This window comes from Zootoca vivipara, chromosome 1 (genome assembly GCF_965207765.1).
Source record: "Zootoca vivipara chromosome 1, rZooViv2.hap1.1, whole genome shotgun sequence".
Taxonomy (NCBI): Eukaryota; Metazoa; Chordata; class Lepidosauria; order Squamata; family Lacertidae; genus Zootoca; species Zootoca vivipara.
Genome location: NC_142582.1, coordinates 44,853,798 through 44,879,743, shown reverse-complemented (window position 1 = coordinate 44,879,743; position 25,946 = coordinate 44,853,798). Strand labels below are relative to the sequence as shown.

Below are 25,946 nucleotides of genomic sequence, written 5' to 3'. Positions count from 1 at the left end.
CCTATAACAGAGGACCCTCTTGAAGCAGAGAATGCTTGCCAGTGGGGGGAATGCTGACCTGATGCAGATAAATGCTATATCCCAGGGGTTGTCAACATTGTGCCCTGCAGCTGTTGCTGGACTACATAATTCCTTCCCATTGGCTATGCTTGCTGGGGCTGATGGGAGCCAGGAATCCACCATGTTGGCTACCCCTTGCCAATCAGATATGGTCAGATTTTCAAGAGTCGGCAGTAACTCTCTGCCAATGGGTTATGCAACAGTTCTGCAAAGATTCCCCCAAGAAGCAGGGGCAGGAGCTGGAGGGGACAATAACGGGTACTGTTCTGCATTTTGTCCTTTAAAGCCTGACTGTGGACATCTAGGCCTAAAGCATCCTTGATTAATAAGAGCTCTTTGAAGAGCTCTCCAAGTAAGGCTGCTTGGGACCGTTTCACTGACTCTAGCCAAAGCAGGCTCAACTAGAATCTCTCATTGTTTAGGACCGGACTGGAGTACAACCCTTGTATTGAGCTCATTAGGCCAATGGCCTTACTGCTTCAATTATTTCCTTTCGCCTATTCTGTTTACACAATAGCTTTTGTATCTGGGCACTCTTTCCAGGGGTACATTAAGTCTGAACTTTTCAAGAGACAACAGCTCCAAGAAAGAAAGGGGTGGGGGTGGGAAAGGTAGGGATAAATGACTGCCTTAAATATTATGGCAAGGTGCCATACTATTTTCGAGAGGAAGAGAAATCTAACAAAGCATGCTAGTTGTATTGCTCGGTGGGGTGGGGTTCTGTGCTTCTTCCTTTTTTACATAGAGCAGGGGTAGCTAACAATTTTTTGGCCCAATAGCAAAAAACCTTCGCCAACTCTCTAGGGGCTGTCAAAAGTGGACATGACCACCCACATTCTCACATGACACTCAAAGGATCCCTCTCTGTTCCCTGATCATCAATTAATAAATCTCATGACTGGAGAGGGAGCAATCTGGATCCCCATCAGTGCTGGGCCAGGAGGTTGAAACCTCTCCACCCACCCCAGGACTGTGTCCATTTTCTTTCATTCTTTTAATTTCTTTATTGCAATTATTTTCTTCCATTTATATCCTGGCTTTCTTCCACCACGGAATCCAAGGCAGTGGTTCCCAGCAGTTACCCATCTAGGCATTGGGGACACCCAGATGTGCTTATCTTCAGCAAGGTAGTGGCTTCACACAGACCAATTGGTGGGGTCTTGGGGAGCTGTTAGGTTGGATCAGGCCCCCAAGCTGGGGGTTAACCACCCCTCGCAATTAGGTTCCTTCCTCCAAAACGGGACCTTTAATTGTCAGTAGCAGCACAATCTCCAAAAATGATTCATGGGGCGTGGAGAGTTGTAGAGAGACAGGATGATAAGGGGATAACTAGATCACCCTAGTATTGTTGCTGGTTATTTGAAGGAAAGGCGCTTTTCGCATACTGAACTGAGCAGTTCAGTTGAAGAACTGAGCAAATAATAAAGCTTGGGCAGTTAAGATGAAATCTTATTCAGTGGTAGTCTTGAGGAGAAAACTGGAAATTTCTGCTTCAGTTTTAGATTAACCATAGTTCAGGGTTTGGATGACACACTAAGCTGTGCTTAATCTTAACCATGGTGAGTTGAAACAAGCTAGCTGGCTTTTGGAACTATAGTTTGAAGTAGGCTTGTTTCAACACACCAAAGTCAAAATTAAACTCAGTTTGTCTAGGTTCAGAAATGAAGGCAAAACTGCAGTTAACCTAAAAGGAAGTGAAAGCTTCTGAACAGCTTCTCATGGCAACCTTGGAGAACAAGAGCAGAGTCAAACCATGGCTCGTTCTCAACTATGGTTTTAGTTTTACATGTGAATGAGGCCAGTATGTTGATTCTCTTTTCAAAGTTTTTATTTGTAGGTTTAACAGGCTTGGAATCCAATTTTATTTAACTAGGCTACCATTAAATGAGGGAGACAGAAAGCCATATCTTTTCAAAGGGAAGTTCTCAAACAACAACAACAACAACAACAACAACCAGAAACAATATATGCCAAGTGGTTTGAAGTTATACTGATCTGACACCAGGCATAATCAAAACCTAAAGTTTAACAAAAATGCAAATATCTGGAGTGGAATTCAACTTAGCACCAAGTGGGGTATGCAGAGGAAGGGGTAAGGCCCGCCTGTGCAATAAGGCTTTCCTCCTTCCACCTGCACACCCTCCTAAACATGTCCTGTGGGGCAACCCACCTCTCCAGATCAGATTTAGGGGGCACACAGGAACAGGAGAAGTATAAGAGCAAATCTTGTTCTATGCACATAACAACTTTGTTGAATCCCACCCCAAATTCAAGTTCATATCTACCAGTACAAGGAATGCTGGCAAGGAGCCAGAGTGCAAACCGCCCATCAAACTGATCCCACCAAATTCATAAAACACAGAAGTATTAATGTCAGGCCTTTCTACATGCCAAGCTGCACACTGAGGGAACTGCTGCAGCTGGTCACATGAGGAAGCAGTTGTCCCAAGTGTTTATAGCTTGCTAGGCTGCAATAAATTTGCACCACATCCATCTTGTTGCAGAGGTGACCCCAGAGATGTGCTCCGTAGTACACAGCCTAGAATTTCTTGAAAAGGAACTAAAATACTCTAGAATAGATTATCCTATCTAAACCACATCCAAGATGGCGGACGGAGCTCCATTCGTAAGTAGAAACATTCGTAAGTAGAAAGATTCGTAAGTAGAGGTACCACTGTAGTAAACAACCACCCCATTGAAATCAGCAGCACTCACTGTTTTTCAAACCTCACTCGGTATAAAACACGTGCCCCACAACCAACAACCCATTTTCTTGTAGATCTGCCCACTTATATGGCCACTTCATGTATTTGATTAAGTGCGCTGGCAAAAGCTTACGCAACAATGAATATACTAGCCCAGTAGTTCCTAATTAGCCAAGTACTGTGGGCCCCCTGTTTTGTAAAAGCCAAGCTATGGACCCCCTACTTTTGAAATTGTTGGTATCTCTATGGTAGTTTTAGTTGTGTGAATGGTACACCCTGGGGTCTGTGGATGGCCAACTGGGAACCACCATACCAGCCTTAAGAGGCCCCACTTGCTGTTTTGCCAACAGCAGGCCAACCAACACAGCTCCCCCCTCTGGAAGGAACACTGTAGGACAAGGGTGGAGAACCTGCGGCCCTACGGTTGTTGCCGCACTCCCAACTCCCAGGCCCCCTGTTGTCTGCAGTTTCCATCAGGCCTCCTCTTTATTCAGTGGAACTTTGCTGCTTTAAAAAACAAATTCTTAGCAAAGAGATGATGCACGCAGAACTACACAGAGTATAACAAAGCAAAATGTAAAATGGGAGAAATATGCTAACAGTAGGCCTGCCATCGGATCAAAAGACATTCCCTGAATGGCAGCATTATTGTTAGTTGATTTCTCTGGCCACTTTTTCTCCTTCTTTAAATATTAATTGATATGCAAGTAAGTCATGCTTTGGAGTAAGCCTGCTGATTTCAGTAGACCTAATCTGAGCATGGCTTGCTTGGATATTGCTCATATACTCTGCAAAATGTGATCTTCCAGCAGCCCTCGGAGGATTGTTTTGAAAAACTGCCAGGTGCCATTGCTATCTCAAGCCTCTCTGGGAATTTCCAGGCTGTAACCTTGGTTTTCTCTCTGTGTGTCTTGAGAAGATGGTTGCTCTGGATTTTTCAGGCGTTGTTTAGTTTCTAAAAAACGACAACCCAGAGATACAGGAGCTCCGGATTGCCTCCTGTTTTCTACATATGTGGGGATAGGCTATGGTTACTGAATAATGAGGGAAACTCTGCTTTCCTTGTTCTCAGCTACTTTATTATTTTGGTACCACATCAAATAATTCAAGACGAAGTTGTGGCTTAAATTAAAAACTAATTTTCACACATACAGCCTTTTTTGGGTGGGGGTGGCAATGTGAACTATGAAAATTTGTCTCTGCTGAGCTCCACCCAATATCGTTTGCAGCATGGTAATACTTAGTTCCACTTGTTCATGCTAATCTATGGTGCAGATAATTAGGTGTCGGATATATGTTACAGATTTAGGCACTACTGCAGATGTGACACTAGGAAGTAATTACCATGCATGGAGCTATTTCAAGTCGCTCATTCCTTGTGCATAAGGTATGCTCCTCCAATAGGTCTCATTTTGTAAAAATTCAATTATGTTGCTAAACGCCATGCACCTTCCTTATGCAGATTTGCTTAGCTGAATAAATCCACACAGGTTGTAAAATTCTGCATTTATAATGAATAGTTGTAGGCTTGAAAACCATGGGGTGGGAATGGGCCTGTGGGAGCCTCAAGCTCATGCGTTCAGGTTAAGAACAGACCTCCAGAACAAATTAAATTCTTAACCACAGGTACCACTGTAATGATAATAATAATTTTTTATTTATACCCTGCCCATCTGGCTAGGTTTCCCCAGCCACTCTGGACAGCTCCCAACAGAATTAAAAGCACAACAAACCACCAAACATTAAAAACTTCCCTAAACAGGGCTGCTTTCAGATGTCTTCTGAAAATCAGATAGTTTTTTATTTCCTTGACATCTGATGGGAGGGCGTTATGTTGCACTCATGTCCTGCTTGTGGGGCCCCCATAGGTTTACCACTGTGGAACAGGATGCTGTATTAGAGGGGCCTTTGGTCTGATCTACCAGAGTTGTTACATTTGAAAGAAGCCAACTTCAAACCATGGTTTATGAAGTTGGTTGGTTTATTTTATTTTAGGCCACAATCTCTGGTTCGTACAACAGTGACAAGCTGATATTATTTGAAAATTGACATTATTGCTGGTTGAATCTTCCTGGCTGAGCAGTGGCAGGGATGAGAGAGTGCACAAGACTAAGCCTTCATTTGAGGTACGGTAGTTCTAACTTGTGCACATAGTGTTAAAGCATAGTTTAGTGTTACATGTGAGTGTGCTACTGTGTCAGACAGTAAACAAGGGCAAAGATGTTGTGTTGAGTTTATGGGAAGAGAAAATACCTATGGGAAACATCAATGAAATGGCTTTGTTGAGCAGAAAAGCAGAGTTGTCCAGATGTGTTATTTGGAAGGCCACAGATCTGTCTTGGGAAGCTTTCTAGAAAGCAAAGCTTATGGACAAAGCTTTCCTTGAAACTTCTGAGTTTTAAAGAAAAATAAAGAAGTAATCATAGCAGGCAAGGCATACATTTGAAGACCCACCTGAGGTTCTACTTAATTCACTTTGTTTGGGCTTGTTTCATAATCTGCCAAAATAACTGCAGTACTCCGCTATAATTAAAGTGGAGAATGTTGCAGAGGAACAATTGTGACATTTGATATCTATTTAAAATGCAAATGTTTTGTAGCAAGAGGCAGTTTTAAAACTCTCTGCATAGCATTAAGGTACAAATAATTTATTTTCCAAGAAGAAGAAGAAGGCTTGCCCTTTCCCAGGGATATAGTGTCTCCTATCGCCATCTGGGGTGAGCACACACATGCTGGTGTCTGGGGGTGTGTGTGTGCTGGGAGTGAGTGGGGTGTGCCTAAAGCAAAATTGGTAACCCCACAAATTTTGGGCAGTGGCAGCAAAAATAGAATTTAAAAAGTAGGCATGGTGCTGGGGTAGGCAGAGAGGTTCAAACCTCTCAACCTACCACCCTAATAGGACTGCAAATGGCCTCATTCCTGCAAATTGGGATGGAGAGAGGGGGCAAGTAGCCCACCTTCCTAACTGATTGGCATGAATGTGAAGTGGCCACACCTGCTTTTGGCCACATCCACCAAGTAGCTCCCGGAGGGTTGGCTAAGACTGAATGTGGCACTTATGCCGGAAAAAGTTGGCCATCCCCGTTACAGATTATTTGTTGTACAGTGTATTGAACTTCCTGTTACCAAGTTCAGACAAAACTTGAATTCTGCCAGCTAGGTTTGCAACGTTCTTTGTGGTCTTCATGACAGTTCCATGATGTAACCAGTTGTTGTTCCTGCTGCAACAGCAGGAAGCAGGATTTCAATGCTAGCCAGCTGGCCCATCAAGTGTTGTTAGTTGGCTTCCATCAGATGTTGTTAAATTTTCCATGAAGTCAAGAATGTCTTGTCTGCATACTTGGTTGCAGTCTGTGCTAGGGATGGAGAGTCTGCAGATTGGTTTGCTATAGACTCTGTCAGAAGCATCCTTGCCCTGCCTGGTGAGTGTGACAATGAACATGACAGGGATGAACCCATTTTCCTAACTTGGAGCTTGGGAGAAGAGACATGGGGCTTGTCCCTGTTATTGCACTTTGCTTTGGAAGAGTTCATAACCAAAATCTGTGAAATCCTGGTTAGCTGCCTGAGTCTTTTTTTTTAATGGACTGTGGCAATAATATATGCCACAAATGCTTAGGACATGTTCCTCAAACTTGGGTCCTTGGAACACAACTCCCTTCATCCCTGACCACTGGTCCTGCTAGCTAGGATGATGGGAGTTGTAGTCCAACAACAACCAAGGACCCAAGTTTGAGAAACACTGGCTTAAGAGTTCGCCATGAGTTATCATAACTTTCTCTGTTTTGCTATTAAAACTACATATGGCTATTATCTGGCTGGTCAGATGCCAACATTAGTGGGAAGGCAAAGTTGATAGACAGGCTCTTTGTCAGATACTGGAACCTGACTCCTGTGTCCTGAACTCTGCCCACTGGAGCACACAGTCTCTTGCTTAAATCAAATGGCTGGGAAGAAAAACCTAGACATGTGTCTGAAGTTAATGGGGGGGATCTGTACCATTTTACATTGCACACAGGTGCCCAACTTCAACATGCCTCTCTTCTGCAGGTCAGGAAGTAGTGGAGCTGAGGAGAGAACAATAGGGGCCAATGGAAAATGGAGAAATATTGTTTTAATTGCAATAGACCTTTCTGTAGGGGGGCGGGGAGGCCAAGTTATTTGTCTGGTTCTAATTCATATTGCTTCATATGAATTGCTAAACTTGAGATCACAAGTCACATAGTTTTGGGTTTTGTTCTTGTTACTCTGTCTCTGATTTGCCGTCGTTTATTGCAGGGTTGGTGAACCCATGATCCTTGAGATGGTCTATACATTCTCCTCGAAGGGCTGCCCTTATTCCCAATTTGAAGTCTACATCAGCTAATCCATTACAGTGGTACCTCGGAAGTCAAACAGAATCCATTCTGGAAGTCCATTCAACTTCCAAAACGTTCAAAACCAAGACGCAGCTTCCGATTGGCTGCAGGAAGCTCCTGCTGCCAATCGGAAGTCGTGGAAGCCATGTCAGACGTTCGGGTTCCAAAGAACGTTTGCAAACTGGAACACTCACTTCCGGATTTGCAGCATATGGGAGCCAACACGTTCCAAGTCGCAAGGCGTTTGCCAACCAAGGTACGATTCTACTACAAGTGCAACACTTGCTTGAGATACACATCCCTATAAACATGTCTGCAGACTACTTCAAGAGTTCAGGGAACCCTTTAGGCAGGGCTATCAAAACTGACTTCTCCAGGACTTAAACGGCTCAAGCATTTTCCAGGCAAGCTTCCTGGCTTCCTAAGACTTAACCAGCCACCCTGTATTATTTGTGCACACTTGAGCAAATAACCAGTGATACTTTATGACAATTTAAAAAGAGATTGATCAATTATAACACAGAATACTAAGATCCATGCTGGGCTCGGCTAACTTAATTGTTCAAAAGTTGTACCCAGTGCTTTTTCTACTAAAATATTAGGCATCAGTACTACCCTGGGCAGCAGAAAAAAGAAGAGGTCCCGGTACTCCATACACGTTAAGTAATGTCACAAACAAAAATAAGCTCTGGCCGCACTGTGGTTATCACAAATTTGTCAAAGCCTTATAAGCAGGCCTCAAAGGTTCTGCCACTTTAAAAAATGAGAATTAGTTAGCAACTTTCTGGGTAATCTCCCCACTGGACAATCACTCCCTTGTAAACAGCAGATTTAAGAGGTTTAAAAGATGGCTTTGCAGGCTGTCCATATATTAGTCTGCTAGACAGACAAATACCCCCCAACACCGTAAAAGTGCTAGGCAACGAAGCAGACCCTTAGATAGCAGTGTGATAGATGAACACATAAGAACCTGACTGGAACACTGAACAGGAGAGAAAGACTCCAGGCTACTATTCTTCACCATTAAATGCATGGACAAAGGGCTGAAATATACCTAGCCTTCCTTTGAACAGGTGATTATTCTGTCCATCTAGATAACCATTTAAAATGTTGATCTTTTTGATATTTCTATACCAAAAGAATCTGCTATCAACCCCACAAACAAGCATGTTGTTTCATACAATTGTTATTGTTGTTATTTATTTATTCATTCATTCATTCATTCATTCAATTCATATACCACCCTCTACCCAAAGATCTCAGGGCTGTGTTCAACATTAAGAACCTGTGCAGAGTTTGTCTGAGGCCCACTGGCTTGTTCTTGGCATGCCAGTGTAAGTCCAGCAAGACCCTGGCAGTCCCCCCTTGACCAGCTTTGCCCTCCAAGGCCTAGGGCAAGCACACCCAGCACACCCCTGCTGCTTGGACATGTTAAGAACATAATTTATAGAGCAAATTTCAAAAAAACAGCAACCGAAAGCACAGCATAATACTACACATAATAGTAAAATAATCATAATAGCAGCCCCACTGCCGCACACACATTTAACAGGCCATTGGTTATTTAATGGCCAAAGGCCTGGGTAAAGAGAAATGTTTTCGCCTAAAGACATGTAATGATGGCGCCAGGTGAGCCTCTCTAGGGAGAGTGTTCCACAGACAGGGAGCCACCACAGAAAAGGCCCATTCTTGTGTTGTCACCCTCTAAACTGCTTGAGGAAGGGGGGCACAGAGAAGGGCCTTGGATGACAAGCACAGGGTCTGGGTCAGTTCATATGGGGAGAGGCGGTCCTTAAGGCAATGAGGTCCTGACCCATGTAAGGCTTTACAGGTCATTAGCAGCACTTTGGCCCGGAAATTAACTGGCAGCCACTACAGTCAGGCCAGGATTGTTCCATACAATCGTTTCCGTTTGCTCTGGGTTACTTACTCATCACTGCTCTAATTTTGCTTCACTGTCTCACATTTTCAAAGTGTATTACTGGTCAGTTTGCAAAAAAAAAAGGTCTATTTTGGTCCACTGCATTTGAGCTATATGCTTTCATGTTCAACCGTTTCATCTATGTCTCAAGCCCTATTTACACAAAAACGATGAGGACAAGAACTCAGGCCACTGTAATAATAAGATCCTTTGAATAAGGTACAAATGATTTTGATGAATCATTTGTATCACAAAAAGGACCTTATTATTACAGTGGCCTGAGTTCTTGTCCTCTTATCGTTTTTGTGTGATTCCCAGTCAAGCCCTATTTAGGCAGCCTGGAGTATAAAGAGGCCTTGTTTTTTGTGCCCCAGCTCTAAAACCATTCACCTGAACTACACTATATTTATGTACACTACAAGCTCATAGCAATCTATGCACAAGTAGAGCTGAGTTCAATGGGTCTTACGTCCAGCTAAGTGTACACAGGACTGCAGCCAAATTCCTATGCACACTTACCTGGGAGAAAGACCCAGGCGTTTCAGTGTCTGCTCAATTTCTGCTGTAATGAACCAATAGTTTCCTTCGTTGTTGAAAAGTAGCACAAAACAATGGACAGGGTAAAAGATTTAGAAGAGGGAGACTATACACACCAGGGTGCTACCCCTAGGGCCTTGAGCTGGTGCACAGTGTTCCCACATTTCATTTCAAATACTGTACAAATTTGAAGGTTCGCTATGTTGCCTTTCACCCTCAATGGGATATACAGCTAGGGAGAAGCTGACTGCACCAGGCCAGGGTCCAATCACACCTCAGGTAGCATTCTGTAGGCAAAATGACACCCATGGACTTACTGAATGGCTTTGGACAAGATGTTCTGCGCGTCTTGCATATTAATATTACCATATATACCAGGAGTAGCCAACATAGTACCAGCCAGGTGCTGTTGTACCCCTGTCATCCCTGACCATTGGCCATGCACCTCCTGTGCAAATTGACCTGGAAGCCATGCTGGCTGGTGCTGATGAGGGTTGGGAGTCCACAACATATGGAGGGTCCCATGTAGCCCAGCCCTGGCATATGTGTTTATTCAAAAGCAGAAGCACCGCACTCCACGGAAGCAGGCACAGCATTGCAGCCTCAGCTTCTCCACTTGTAAAATAGGAATAGTTTCCCACCTTAGAATGAGAATAAATAAGTTATTGTTCACTATCCATTTTAGCAAAAGTTTTTAAAGTACATCTAGAATTAATAAGTACATCTATTAGAACCCATGCCAGTAAGCTGGTTAAACCACTACATACAAGTATTAACACAATCTTCCTAGCTGCGCTGTTATCAGCAAAATCACAATCGCCATGGAACAGTCAGCTATGCTTATCTTGTTTATGTGTGTGTTTTGCACAGAACCGTCAGAGGCTGAACTGACCCCTTTCTTTTCATTTTTAAATTAAATCTCACTTGGTATAACAGATACCCCAACCCGCAGCATGCTTGGGTGTCATCTTCTATGATTCATGCATTGGACAAGTAGGAGCCGTCATGATGTAGTGGACGGCATGACAGACCTGAATTGGAGAAAACTGGGTTAAATTCCTATTTAGCTCAGTGGATCCCCTTGGCCCAATCACTCACTTAAGACTGCAGTCCTATGAACACTTACCTAGGAACATTTCCCCCCTAACTCAGCAGAGTTTATTTCTGAGCAGACATGGATAGGATTGCACACACTTATCCTTATTGTAGGATAGCTGTTATGAAGATAAAGTGGCGGGGAGGGGAAAACACAGTGTACACTATCCCGAACTGCTTAAAATGTAATTAATCAATGAATATAAATAATAGGCCTCCTCTCTTAGAAACTTCATCCCACAGTAATTTGTTAGCCTTTAAAGCTAAAATGGGGAATCTGTGGCTCTTCATATATTGCTGGACTACAGTTCCCATCATCACAGACTTCTTGCCATTCTGGAAGAAGGTGATGGGAGCCGACGTCCAACAACATTTGTAGGTGTCCAGTCCCGCCCCCTCATCCCTGCCTGAAAGGTCGTCATAAAATTCTTTTGTTCTTTGTGCTGCAACAGACACAGTCTGCAATGCTCACTTACCTGTAAGTCCCACTGAACGCAACAGGACTTACTTCTGATTATACAGGTGTAGGATTGTACCGGAAAGCTAGCTACTCTTATAGAGATCATCGTAATCCTATATATGTCCTTCCCAGGAAGGACAGCTCATTCCTTATATTCCCCATCCCTCCCTCCACTGACCTCTTTCACGCATGATGGTCCTACCGCATTACGAACTATGTCTCCATTACAGATCAGACCTGATAAATGCTAGTGGGACACCGGGTATACTATATAAAAGAGATTAAATTCAAATGGATTCAATATAATATTGTCAATCTGAGGAAAAATACCAGTATGACAACCAAAGGTACAGAAACACTGAAAAGCCTAACACAGTGGTAACTCGGAAGTCCAACGGAATCCATTCCAGAAGTCCATTTGACTTCCATAATGCTTGGAAACCAAGGTGCAGCTTCCGATTGACGGAACACTCACTTCTGGGTTTCCGGCGTTCGGGAGCCAAAACGTTCAACTCGCAAGGCGTTTGGTATCCAAGGTACGACTGTAGGAACTGGAAGGGTTGACTATGACAAGTAACATTTTTAAAAAATTGATTATGTTCCAATATTACTTATAGCAAATAAAAACATATTACCTTTGCTTACATGCTTGACAGTAGGGATGGAGAATCTGTGGCGCTCCAGGTCTCTTGGACAACCAACTCCCATTAGCTACAGTCAGTATGGCTAATAGAATAGGGATGAGGGGAGGGCCATAGGTTCCCAATCCCTGCTGAAACCGCAACTCAAAGGTGGGCGTTTCCAGCTGTCTCCCTACTATGATCACTCTTCCAGAGTATCTCTACCACATGAGCTAGAATGGAATTTGTTTTAGAATGCTTATTACTGTTAGCTGCCTTTGCTACATGTCTTTTTTTACACTAACATCACAATACAATTAATCAAGTTTACTGTAACAAAAAAGGCAATATTTGAGACAGATTGTGAGCCAAGAAAGGGTTCATGAAAGATTCCAGAACTTGACTTGAACATAACCAAGCAAATATATCACTCAAAGATACATAATTAAATATTCCCCAACTAAAACAGATCATGTGGAACAAGGAGCCATGGAATGCTGGAACCACCTGAACCCACCAAGGGTTTCGGGTAAACATACCTCATGCCTTTCCTCCATCCTTCAGACTTCTCCATGAAACACAAAGATACACATTCATTCAGAGGTCTCAAATCATCAAATGCACTAGTTCCGGCCCCACAGCTTACTCAACATGGCTTTGTCCCACACTGCAGCAATTATGGCTCATATAATACTATATAACCAAATTTGAAAAATCAAGTGGGCTTTGAGTGGAAATTCTCACGATCATGGTCAAGATGCATGTTCTACAATAAGATGACAGGCCACAGTTTGGTGAGATAAACATGCTTTGTGGCCAAAAGATCCAGATGGTGGTGGACTATAAAAAGGTAAAGGGACCCCTGACTATTAGGTCCAGTCATGACCGACTCTGGGATTGCGGCGCTCATCTCGTGTTATTGGCCGAGGGAGCCGGCATACAGCTTCCAGGTCATGTGGCCAGCATGACAAAGTCGCTTCTGGCGAACCAGAGCAGCACACGGAAACACAGTTTACCTTCCCGCTGTAGCAGTACCTATTTATCTACTTGCACTTTGATGTGCTTTCGAACTGCTAGGTTGGCAGGAGCTGAGACCGAGCAACGGGAGCTCACCCCGTCGCTGGGATTCAAACCGCCGACCTTCTGATCGGCAAGCCATGCTGATGAGGACTGATGGGAGTTGGAGTTCACTAACATCTGGAGGTCACAGATTCCCAACCTCCAGGATAGACCATAATGGGCTAGATTGATGGTTCCCAATTGGCTAATGCAGACCCCCTACATTTGTAAATTTTGATATCTCTGTGATAGTATTTGTTAGGTGAATGGTGCCATGGATCCCTCGGGTGGTTTAAATGGACCCCCTGGGGTCCGCAGACCACCAATTGAGAACCACTGGGCTAGATGAATCCTGGGTCTAACTCCATATGTTTCATGTGCTCATGAGAAGAATAGTCTCTACCCTACCACCTTCAGTTCCTGCAGGAAAAGTAAGATGGAGGGGGAAAGCACTTCTGCCACAACAAACCCCTAAGGCAGCAATCTTAAACATACCAGACACTAAAGCCTACATAATTTAGAGTTACGAACGCGACAAACCCGGAAGTGTATACTTCCGGGTTTCGCCACACATGCACACATGCACAGAAGCAGCGCCTCTGGATATGGATTTTTCGGGGTAAGTATGGACCCCTGGGATGAATTAAGTTCGTATCTGGAGGGTCCACTGTAAATACAAAAGGAAGTGCAATTGTGGTGAAGCTCCTCCTAAACAGGCTGGGGAAAGTAGTGTCACGCTAACACTTACACATGCAGAGTTGTTTTCTTATAAACTAAGCACCTTGCCCAACCCAAGAAAGGATTTTAAACCCACACACAGCTCCAAAAGCTGACAGACCACTTGGTGGAGGACAAAACTGTTGTTTCTTTCAGCAATTACAGATGCAAGTCATTCCAGATAATCTACCCTTCCCTATGCTCTTTCACATTTTGGCCCCCAACACCTGAAATATTTGGGGAGGGGAAATGCAAGACTCTTTGGGTCTCCCAGATTCCTCCTGCCCATGTATACCAACCTCATTCACCCATCCGAGTTAACATGGATGAAAGGAGTAGAGGGTGTTTCTTGCAGGGTGGCTGACCACCACTGCTTCTTCAACCTCTCCACCCTCTCCCACACACAGATATAATAATTTATTATTTATACCCCGCCCATCTGGCTGCGCTTCCCCAGCCACTCTGGGTGGCTTCCAACAAAATATTAAAATACAGTAATCCATCAAACATTAAAAGCTTCCCTAAACAAGGCTGCCTTCAGATATCCTCTAAAAGTCTGGTAGTTGTTCTCTTTGACATCTGGTAGGAGGGAGTTCCACAGGGTGGGTGCCACTACCGAGAAGGCCCTCTGCCTGGTTCCCTGTAACTTGGCTTCTTGCAGCGAGGGAACCGCCAGAAGGCCCTCAGCACTGGACCTATTTGTGACACACTACAACCCATTCTCTATTCACCTCTTCTCTCTCTCCACCTCCATTGCAGGGCTATCTACAACCCATGCTGCTCAGATTCCTCCTCTGTGCACCATGTCTAGCATGCACTCACTCTCTCCTCTCTGCATCCTAATTCATAACCTTCTGTTTCCTCCTCCTCCTGCATATCAGTTATCTCCTCACACTCCCACAACTCTCTTTGCACCCCATCTGTTATTCCCCCACCCTTCTCTTTTCAAGGGCTGGCCCACAGATAAGCCTGGCTGGGAGGGGGAGGAGGGAAACAAGTGTCTGGAATGGTACCAGGAGAGCAGAGAGTGGGAACCTGTAGCCCTCCAGATGTTGTTGGACACAAACTCCCATCAGCCTCTGCCAGCATGGTCAACAGTCAGGGATGACAGGAGTTGTAGTACAGCAACATGTGGGGGCCTACAGCTCCCCATCCATCCCTGCACTTACGAGGAGACAAATAAGAAGGGTCTGCCCTCCACCTATGAGCTCAATGCTGTGTAGGTATGATTATAGGATACTTCTGCAATAACAAGATCAAAGGCAATAATAAGCTATCCAATCCATATGAACTGCAGGGGAAACGGTGGCTATCTTTTATCTGGGAAGCAGGCTACCTTTGCTGACCCAGAACTGTTGTGGAACTAGGTAGCTGTAAGCCTCAAGAGGAACTCCACCATCAACACCCTTGAACCATAGGTTTGTTCTTTTTAAAGAATAAGGAGTTATATGCACTGGAGAAAAAGGAGCACAATGTTCTTAGATTAACTTAAATAGTATGGCATTGGAAGACAGTAGCATCTCTTGTGTTTATCGTTCGAGTGGTACTTTGAAGAAACACTCATTCTCTTACAGAGTTGAAACAAAAATCATTTCAAAACACACATAATATGGCATGGCAGGGGAAGCCATCTTTCTCATCCATAAGGATGCCAAAGGGGCCTATATAACAGATGCTAATGTAATTTCTGTATATTGTACTGTGCAGTTGTGACACAGTGTTCACTACTATAGTTGATGGGGGGGAGTGGAGACAGCCAAGAGATCTTATTTCGGAAACATTGTGGCTCAATGATGGTAGACAAAAAAAGGAAGCCAAAACTGACAACTATAAAAAGCTACATATATACAGTCACACCAGCTGAGAGATCAAACATCTACCTTCCTGAGGGAGGTATAGTTGCATAGCAAGTGAAGCAAGTAAAGGCTCCAAAACAGTGGAAGTAGTTTCCGTGATAGAAGCACCAGAGGCCCAATAGGAGACACAATCATCCCCATGTTCCCCACACCAAACTAAACTTTTTTGCAAATTGTTTTATTGCAATATCTTCATTTGGGCACTATTGATAACCACATAAATGAAATGATCAAGTTTTGAGGTGAACGCTCTGAGAATTGACCCCCTGTGCTGTACCCACTGAAGGCATCAGGAAGTTTCATTTCATTTTATATTTTTATAAAACTGGGAATTATCGATCGATGGTAACACCACATTTATTAATCCACACCCCTAGCACGCACAGATAAAGGCTGCAGCAATAGGACAGCATTTTGGAGAGAGAAACTGAAACGAGACAAACAAAAATCCTCAAAGAGCCAGTTGGGGAAAGATATCCAGGACTAAGGTGGAAACAGAAATGCATCCTTTTATATGGCAGCACAGGCTTGCCTTAATCCCACATTTAAGCACAACAGGGAGAGGTGGGGATAAAACAAAAGCTGCATTTCTCTGGTCTTTCTTTCTCTCAATGTAGATTACAAACACATGGAGAAATTCAGAGGCTCCTCCATAGGTCACCCAATCCACCCTTCCCAGCCTATATAGATGAACCCACCCTGCACTAATCCTTACGAATTTGCTTTGTTCGAATATAAATCTCAAAGAGATGAGGATAGGGCAGGGAGAGATATCCCTCTGGCAGGTCACTTTCTTACAAGAGTTCCCACCCCACCCTCACAACTATCATGCTCGTCCATTGTGCCGGCGCTCGAGATCTTTCCCCTATCCTACATGCGGAGAAGACTGAAAGCGCGACCTCTGAGAAATAAAGAAAGGAGCCAAGATGCGAAACCAAAGCAATTTTGTCCCGCCCACCCCGGCATAGTCTTTCACCTACAGAGGATCCCTCTTGCTTATCATCCCCGCTGGCCATCCACCCAGCTCTGCAGCCGACGGATCGCTCCAGACAATGCTCTCCCTTCTCGCTCCCCTCCCGCACACCGCCCTCTCCCTCTCTCCCCTCCCCCTCCAAGCCCCCTGCCCATGCAGATCCCGGGCAACATGACAGTGCAAGGGCGGGAGGGCGGGCGTGAATACCTGGCGGCGGAGGCAGTGGCGCCGACACTGGAGGCAGGCGCAAAGATATTTGGACTCCTGCACGTCCTAAAAGAGGCATTCAGACGAATGGGAGCAGCAGATGCCTCTAATCCCCGCTGCTGCTCCTGCTGCTGCAATGCATGGCTGATGCTCTTCTCCGCCCCTGTGTTGCCGATAAAGCTGCAGCTTGGGCTTGGTAAGAATGGAACCTCGGCGCGCAGGCGCACTCGCCGCTCGCTAGGAAAGACTGAAGGGGGGCGGTGCTACACATGCGCCGTACACCAAGACACAGGGGCATGCGGTGAGCATGCGCCTCTCGTTTCTGGCTCTTCTAGGAACCATCACGCATGTGTTGCCCGAGTCTCTTCCCTGGCCGACGCTCCCGCCAACAGCCATAGAGGTCCGTCAAAGGCTAGATAGAACCGGGGGGAGGGGGGGACATCTCTATGGTAACGTGAATCCGATACAGGAAGGGGCGGGGCGGAGGGATGCAAAGTGTGTAGCTGAGGCGATGAGCTCACCGCGCGTTGTACGCATGCGTTGGCCAGCCGTATTCTAGTAATGACGTATGTGCAGAAAACGGCTGCTGCATTCCTTGATTAATATTAATAAGAGGATGAGAGGGGCCGGAGTTACGGAGTGGGGACGAAGGCTGAGCGCGCCGGTCTCGCCTTCCGGGGTCAAAAGTCATAAGAAGGCAATGCAGTATTATTTCAAAAATAATTAGGAAAAGAGGTGGGGGCGGGATTGCGTCCTAAAGACACACACTGTACAGGGAAGCTTCTAAGGAAGTAATATTTCCTTCCCCCTCCCCGTTATTATTCCTGATTACCTCTTGAATTTCTGCCTGTTGTCCTACCTAGTGTTTAAAGCACAGGAGGAAATAAGGTAGCCCTATTGCAGGAATAGTGAGGGCGGCTGCCCTCCAGACAAAACTGCATTCAAAGACATTTCAACTGGTATTGCCTTTAAAAGCTTTCTCCCCCCCCCTCTCTCTCTGTGTGTGTGTATTTGGGCGGGGAGTGAGAATCTTATGGCACCTTACACATTAACTACAAAATGTGTATACATGTCTACTCAGAAGCTTCACTGTAAAAAAAATATGCATTGTTTGTATTTGGTTTGCCGTTAAAGGTAAAGGGACCCCTGACCATTAGGTCCAGTCGTGACCGACTCGGGTTGCGCGCTCATCTTGCATTCTTAGCCGAGGGAGCCGGCATATAGCTTCCAGGTCATGTGGCCAGCATGACAAAGCCGCTTCTGGCAAACCAGAGCAGCACATGGAAACGCCGTTTACCTTCCCGCTGTAGTGGTTCCTATTTATCTACTTGCATTTTGACGTGCTTTCGAACTGCTAGGTTGGCAGGAGCTGGGACCAAGCAACGGGAGCTCACCCCGTCACAGGGATTCGAACCGCCGACCTTCTGATCAGCAAGCCCTAGGTTCAGTGGTTTAACCACAGCACCACCTGGGTCCCAGTGGTTTGCCATTACCATTCTGCAAAAGTGAAGAACAGTTATGGGTTGAAGTTTAAAATTATGTTTCAATAAGCTAAATGACCTAATAAGGCAGCTGTGGTTATATTTGGTTGCAATGCATTTCTTAATGGTAGCCCTTGTCTATCATTTGCCAGGTTAAGAGGTACCGGTGCTGATTGGAACTTACGGAGAGGATTGCTCACACAGAGAGGCATCCTAAAATGCTTCCATTTTGCTCATTGTCTGCCTGCCTCTCTGCTGACTCTGTTCCAAGCCATCAAAAAGAACCATCAAGAGGAATTACAGTGGTACCTCGGTTTATGAACACAATTGGTTCCGGAAGTCTGTTCATAAACTGAAGCGTTCATAAACTGAAGCGAACTTTCCCATTGAAAGTAATGGAAAGTGGATTAATCCGTTCCAGACGGTCCGCGGAGTAACCGTTCATAAACTGAAGCGAACTTTTCCATTGAAAGTAATGGAAAGTGGATTAATCCGTTCCAGACGGGTCCGCGAAGTACTTAAACTGAAGCGTTCATAAACTGAAACATGGGTGTAATTGGTTCCGGAAGTCTGTTCATAAACTGGAGCGTTCATAAACTGAAGCGAACTTTCCCATTAAAACTAATGGAAAGTGAATTAATCCGTTCCAGATGGGTCCGCGGCGTTCATAAACCGAAAATTCATAAACCGAGGTGTTCATAAACCGAGGTTCCACTGTACTGGAATGGCCAAGTCATTGACCTAACAAAAGACAGAGAGAGAAGCCATCAGCAAGTCTATGTGCCGCACCCTGCACCCTGGGTAGTTAGCAATGAAGGATGCCTGAGAGGAGGAGGGAAGTTCCAGGTTTGCAGTGGGGAATGCAGTTTTGCAAACCGGGGTAGAGGGCGGGGTTTGCATGTGGATGCTCTGTACTCTAGGCTCAGGTTGTATGTACAGTGGTACCTCTACTTACGAATGACTCGACTTACGAATGTTTCTACTTACGAATGGAGCTCCATCCGCCATCTTGGATGCTGTTTAGATAGGATTTTTTCTACTTACGAATTTTTAGATAGGGTTGCATCGACTTACGAATTTTTTCTCCCAATGCATCCCTATGGGATTCGACTTTTAAAAAATTTCAACTTACGAATGTGTGTTCGGAACGCATTAAATTCGTAAGTAGAGGTACCACTGTATGTGTAAATAAACCATATCATAAAGATGTCATAGTTAGTCTCTGCTGTGCCTCATTGTACAGAAAGAAACAGACCTTGCTAAGTGTACCTGATACCCCTGGAATCTTGCACTGCTCAGAAATTGGGGTGTTGTGCAACAATATTCTCTGCGCAGATCTCTGTAAGTGGGGACTGCATGAATGGGTAGCTGAACTTAGAAGAGCCATAACCTTGCGCCTATTGTGTAATTTGCCACCACAGGGAAAGTAACATTTAAACAACAGTCCTAAACAGGACTTACTTCTGAGGAGGCATGCATAGGTTTGCAGTGTTAGTTTGTGCAACTTCTGTACGTTGGAGATATGTGAGAAAAAGGCCAAAAAGATTCATTGTAGAAATGCAAGTACAGACTCCCTTACTCTAAAAAAAACCTAGAATGACAACAGTATGCTGAATTTTACACTATCATGGGACTCCTGTTGCTGTGAAGTACACTTTTTCTCTTAAAAGATTTTCACACATCCATAGCTTTTTTCAACAGTTCACTACAAAGCACGGTGTATTGATTATTCACAACTCCCAAGCTCAAACTGCATGAAGAAAGCATGGATTCAAATAAACCTTGTTATGCCATATCATTCGTACTCCACACGTCACAATGGTGTGTGAATGGTGCACTGAGCATCCGCTTTACACACATCCCAATAACCATAGACAGTGTGGTTGAATGATTTCTGAAATTCATTTGTGTCTAAACAAAAGTATTATCAAGTGCCCCTTGGAAGAGACAAGTTCAGCTGTTGTGTCACACTGTCAGATTGTGAATAACTGCTATCACTCAAAAAGAAGAGACGTTGGAGAAAAATGGAATGGAAAGCAAAAAGATATGCAAAATGGTCAATAAATTGTATATTTAAACAGAGATTACAGTTAAGCCATTTTTAGTCTAGCATTTTAATTTGGTTTATAAAAAAAACATCTGGTTAATTAAAATCCCTATTACTGTTTTCATCTCTCCTTAACTTGCAACAGGGGAAAACACTATCCATGAACATTATTAAACTCATTTGTTTTAAATGTACATTTTAAACAGAAGCTTTTAGTGTTCGTAAGTCAAAACAGTATGGCATTGCAATGAAGGTATAATTAAGGAATTAAATGTTGCACTTTCATTTACAGCGTGTATGTTTCGCCCAGAGGTATCCTAAGCGATCTTGCTTGTGATCTAAGGAGCATTTGGAGCTGAGATGTTAAAATCAGAGATGGCCCAAGACTTTTTGGTGTCTGAGACAAAAAACCAGCAACATATGGGCTCTTATGGTGGTTTTAGGTAAAGGGTAAAGGGACCCCTGACCATTAGGTCCAGTCGTGACCGACTCTGGAGTTGCAGCGCTCATCTTGCATTATTGGCTGATGGAGCTGGCATACAGCTTCCAGGTCATGTGGCCAGCATGACAAAGCCGCTTCTGGCAAACCAGAGCAACACACGGAAACGCCGTTTACCTTCCCGCTGTGGTGGTACCTATTTATTTACTTGCACTTTGACGCCCTTTCGAACTGCTAGGTTGGCAGAAGCTGGGATCGAGCAATGGGAGCTTACCCCGTTGTCGAGATTCGAACCGCCAACCTTCTGATCGGCAAGCCCTAGGCTCTATGGTTTAGACCACAGTGCCACCCGTGGTTTCATATAGTTCTAATAGATAAGGCTCAGTTTTTATGTATCCTTTGGAATAAGCTCCTGCAGCAAGATTGCACCCCACCCATCTATTCCACGTGGAAGGGAGATAGTGCCATTGGCATAGAAAAGTGAGAATTATACGGAATCTTAGCTGGCAGCTGCATTGTGGCTAGCTGAGTCATGCTCCTCTCCCAACTTCTCAGAATGCCCACTAGCAAGCCCCCAGCTCCAGTCTTCCCCATCACTGACACTGCCGTCACTGTTCCCTACCCATTCCTCCATACCACTGAGTATAGAATTGTTTTGGCAAGGCAAATGAAAGGAGGCAAAATTTGGAGTGGCAACTGGAAAGTTAGCATTTGAACCAGGGGACAGTAGCTACCAGCTTCTAGCACAGAAGTGGGAAACCTATGGCCCTCCAGATGTTGCTGAAGTACAACTCCCATTGAACAATGGGAATTGTAGTTCAGCAACATCTGGAGGGCCACAGGATCCTTACCCCTATCCTAGCAGAAAGGCTCAAACAGAAGCAGGGTGTGTTTTAACTGATCATGTGAGAAGACTGCAAGTTTTACTGCTTTTATCTTTATCACTTTTGGTACATTTTAGCTGCTTTAATTTCCACTGTGGAGGTAGGAAAAAATCCCTACCCTAATAAAGACAACAACTGTTAGACAAAATGTTTTTATTTTCATGCCTCTAAAAGCATTTCCCTTGTGGTTATATGTATGAGTCAGCAACCCATCAATACTGCAGTATTTTTAAAGAGTTGCTTAAGGGACAATATGGCGAAGCAAACCTTCTGAAATTAGGATATGCAAAAGCTTCCAAGGGGGGAAAAACTGTCCAGACTCTGGCTCTACCAATTGATTTTGAATGAGGTGGGGGTGGGATACCAGGATTATTATTAATAGCCTTCTAGCTTTCTGGGAAATGATCTCACCAAGCTGGACTAATCTTTTAAATTCGCATTATGGAGGCAAACTGTCTTTTTAAAGACGCAGCTACTTAAATCGTTGGGTTATTTCTATAATACCTTATATGTTGCTCTGAATCTTGGAATATCCCCAGAATTCCAACAGCAAAAGGAAGAGCAGGATGTCTCAAAAGAGAACACTCGTGTGTTTTCTCTCATTGCAGGTACTGTACACAAAACACAAATCAACCCAGTCCCAAAACACTAAGCCCCTTCCACGCAAGGGGTCTGCAAGATGCTATTGAGCTTTAAGTGGCCTGCCTCCTTAATTAATTACACATGTAATCCTATTTTAAAAATCCACTGAGAGGATATGCTTTGAATTCTAATTTGTTTATGCCCTGCCTGTGTTCATCTTGAGCTTACTTAAGGATGCCCCGCCCCCTTTCCAAAGGGAACAGGAGCAACTTCTCCCTTACTGTTATGCTATTCTCGCCTTGGTCCGGCTGCTGTATTGATAAGTGCAAAAATCAATTGGGTAAGAGGAGGGAGAGAATAAACAACTGCAGCAGCAACAAGCTCGTATAAATGTTCCCTACTGCAGGTGTCAAACCACTTCAGAATCTGCTTTGATGTTGCAGAGGTTTCCAAGGTAAATGCCTGGTGTACATGGAGAGAGCCGGTTAGGCCCAAACAGCACAGAGACTTTGCCCTCCTGGATTTGTAAGTAACCACAAGTAGCTGATCACTAGTTTCCCCTTAAGAGAAAACCCAAATTGCTGGAAAGGAGGCATGCACATCCCTCACAGTGATAGGGAGGTTTTTTGTTTTAATTAAGGTTCATGGCAGGGCATTGCTGCAAATGAAAGAGCAGCTTTTATCTGCTATCCACTGCTTGTGGCAGTCTAGTTAGTTAGTTAGTTAGTTAGTTAGTTAGTTAGTTAGTTATGGACTGTCTTACCCGCCCTTCACCATGAGGCTCCAGGGCAGGTTATAGCAACACAATTAAAATCTGTGGAAAGTATCTACATCTATCTATCTATCTATCTATCTATCTATCTATCTATCTATCTATCTATCATCTAAACTGTCAAAGGCCAGGATGGAAAAGTGTGTCTTCAGCATATGGTAAAAAAAAAATGTTACCAGATTCAGGTCTGTGGGGAGGGAGCTTAGAAGCTATTCCAGGGAATGGGCTACCCCAGGGAATATGCCCTTTCCTGGGCTGTCCCCCCCACAACCTTCCAAGAGCGATGGAGCTACCAAGGGGGCCTTTCTGCTGATCTGAACACCTGAGAGGGCCTGTAGGGAAGGGAGTGGCCTTCCATACGTTGCAGAGGAATATTAGTGGCTGCACGTCTGCAGGGAAGGTTTCCGATCTGCAGCTACTTCCCAAAGTGCTGTGAATGCAACACGACAGTAAAATGCCTCAATAAATCTGTTAGTCTTTCAGTTATGTGTGTGCATGTATTCAAAGTGGAATTCCAGTGACGGCAATTCAAGGAAAAAAGATTGTTGTGCATATAATGTGCTCAGGAAAAGAAGGGGTGACAGCCATTGCATGTCTGTGAAAATCAATCAGCTGCACAACCCTTAAGAATTTGAAGCAGGTTTAGAGACACCTGCTGACTTATTTCTGTATGGCAGTTAAATATTTCTTAGAGCTTTGGAATTGGAATAACTGTGTATCCCAATGCAAAGGATGACAAAAACCTGTATTTTAAAATAATGAAGTACATGGAGAGCTTTTTTTGGGGGGGGGAAACAACTTGTCAAGTAGCAGGGAGGAAAGTCTGAGCATGCTGAAATTTCCCCTTCTGTGCTATTAGGAAATATAAAGGCACTCAGCCCATTTCTGCATCTGATTGCATGATTTGCATGACATTCCTGTTTCTCTTTCATTCCACCTTTGATTGATACTTATGGGGGTGAAATGAATTGCAACAATATACAGCAATGTTTGCTGACCTGGTGCCTTCCAGGTGTTTTGCACGACAACTCTCAGCACATGCTGGCAGTGGCAGATGGGAGTTCTGGAAAAGGCTGACATACAGAGCATGTTGAATGTTGAATACAAGGAACATTTTGACTGGCCTAACTCAGGGGTGTCAAACTCAAATTCATCGGGGGCCGCATCAGCAGTTTGGTCACCCTCAAAGGGCTGGTTGTATCTGTAGGACTATGTGTCCACTCTTTATTGTCATAAATTATTGTCACTGCATTCAATTATTACTGTTTTTTGTAATAATGTAAGTAATAACTAGCTCTGAAAGCAGAAACATAGTCAGAATAATGGCAAGTAGATATTCAAATGTACAATTATTGTACAATTTATTGAAAAATGATTTTTGGTAACTGCACTGGGTGGTGGAGGCTCGCTAGGGTTTCATGCAGGACCTTTGCAGAGCTACTAGTACCTGGAGATGCTGGGGTCCTTCTGCATGCAGGACAGATGTTCTGCCAGTGAGCCACCACCCTTCACCAAAGGGACTGGCTGAGGTTGACTCACTGGAGCTGCTCTCCTGGTTCCAGGGTTTAAGGGCCAGAAGTATAAAGCAGCATCCTATGTTTCTGAGGAGAGGGAGAGGGAGAGGGATAGGAGGGGAGGGGAGGGGAGGGGAGGGGAGGGGAGGGGAGGAAGGAAGGAAGGAAGGAAGGAAGGAAGGAAGGAAGGAAGGAAGGAAGAAAGAAAGAAAGAAAGAAAGAAAGAAAGAAAGAAAGAAAGAAAGAAAGAAAGAAAGAAAGAAAGAAAGAAAGAAAGAAAGAAAGAAAAGAAAAAAAAGAAAAAAAGAAAGAAAAAAGAAAGAAAAAAAGAAAGAAAAGAGGGAGTGGGAGGGAGAGAGGAAGGAAGGAAAGAGGGGAGAGAAAGAAGAGTAGGAAATAAGGGAGAGAATAAAGAAGGAAAGAAAAAGAAAGAGGGAGAGAAGACGGAAAGGGAGAAAGAAGGAAGGAAGTAGAGGGAAAGAAAGAATAAGAATGAGGGAGAGTAAGAAAGTTGGGAAGGACGGAAGGAAGGAAGGAAGGAAGGAAGGAAGGAAGGAAGGAAGGAAGGAAGGAAGAAAGAAAAGGGAGCAGGAGGGAGAGAGGAAGGAAAGAGGTGAGAGAAAGAAGAGTAGGAAAGAAGGAATAAAGAAGGAAAGAAAAAGAAAGAGGGAGAGAAGACAGAGATAAAGAAGGAAGGAAGGAGAGGGAAAGAAAGAATAAGAACGAGAAAGAGGAAGAAAGAAAGGGAAGGGGGGGGTCGCCGCCTTTATTCAGCGCCAGAAAAGAGCGCGAAGGGACCCAGGGGCAAAAAGCATTTCCCCGGCCCCAGCTGTTTGTCGGCACTTTGTTGGCGCGGCGCTTCAGCAGCAAGGTCCCACTGCTGGGTCCTGCTGGCTGGGGCGCTCGGCGGGCCACATGACGAGGTCTGGCGGGCCGGATTTGGCCCCCGGGCCTTGTGTTTGACACCCGTGGCCTAACTTCTTGTGAGAGTTTAGAAAAGTGCACCTTCTAGAATTCTCTCTTCTTTATAATTATGTCTTTCTCTATATCTGGACACATTAATCCAAACAGCAGGTCTCCTGCCTGTGTTCTTCCTGAACTTCCTAACTTCTGTAGGAATAAGTTTTTGTGTGTTTTTTCAAGAAGAGGATCCTGCATCTTTAAGCATTGTGGAGGGACAGAAATTTTGGCATGTGGAGCTTATCATGCAGGGCTTTCACTTAATCTGACTCATTCGGCTGGAACAACAAGAACTAAACCATGCATCCCCAAACTTCTGCCCTCCAGATGTTTTGGACTACAATTCCCTTCTTCCCCGACCACTGGTCCTGTTAGCTAGGGATCATGGGAGTTGTAGGCCAAAACATCTGGAGGGCCGCAGTTTGGGGATGCTTGAACTAAACAGATTAATCTCTTTTTAATACAACTTGTAGATGAAAGCATATTCTGAATAAAAACAAATACTGCAACAGCCCACTGGTGACTTTTGAGTGCAGTTGTGGTGGAGTCAGAAAGGTTATTTTTATTATTTTTATTATTATCTACTATTATTTTTGTTTGTTAACACTGGCAAGTATAGAAGCATGCTGCATTTTGTGGGCTTTGATTCCACAAGACAAAGCAGGTGTGACAGTAATTCATTCCAGTTCCCAGGGCTAA

At 44.3% G+C, this 25,946-nt stretch overlaps 1 protein-coding gene and 1 long non-coding RNA gene across 3 annotated transcripts in view; one reads left to right on the top strand and one right to left on the bottom strand.

Annotated features, from left to right (window-relative positions):
- The window catches only part of CLASP1 (cytoplasmic linker associated protein 1), a 165,220-nt gene extending 148,412 nt beyond the window's left edge, over positions 1–16,808 (bottom strand). For both annotated transcript variants that reach the window (XM_088652464.1, XM_035128806.3), the window contains exon 1: positions 16,569–16,808. The gene's annotated coding sequence lies outside the window, so the exon portion shown is untranslated. The remainder of the gene's footprint in view (positions 1–16,568) is intronic.
- A 40-nt stretch (positions 16,809–16,848) lies between these two features.
- Positions 16,849–19,261, top strand: LOC148687535 (uncharacterized). Its single transcript, XR_015945929.1, has 2 exons — positions 16,849–16,968; positions 18,202–19,261. It is a non-coding gene; the product is annotated as an uncharacterized LOC148687535 (long non-coding RNA).
- The last annotated feature ends 6,685 nt before the right edge of the window (positions 19,262–25,946 follow it).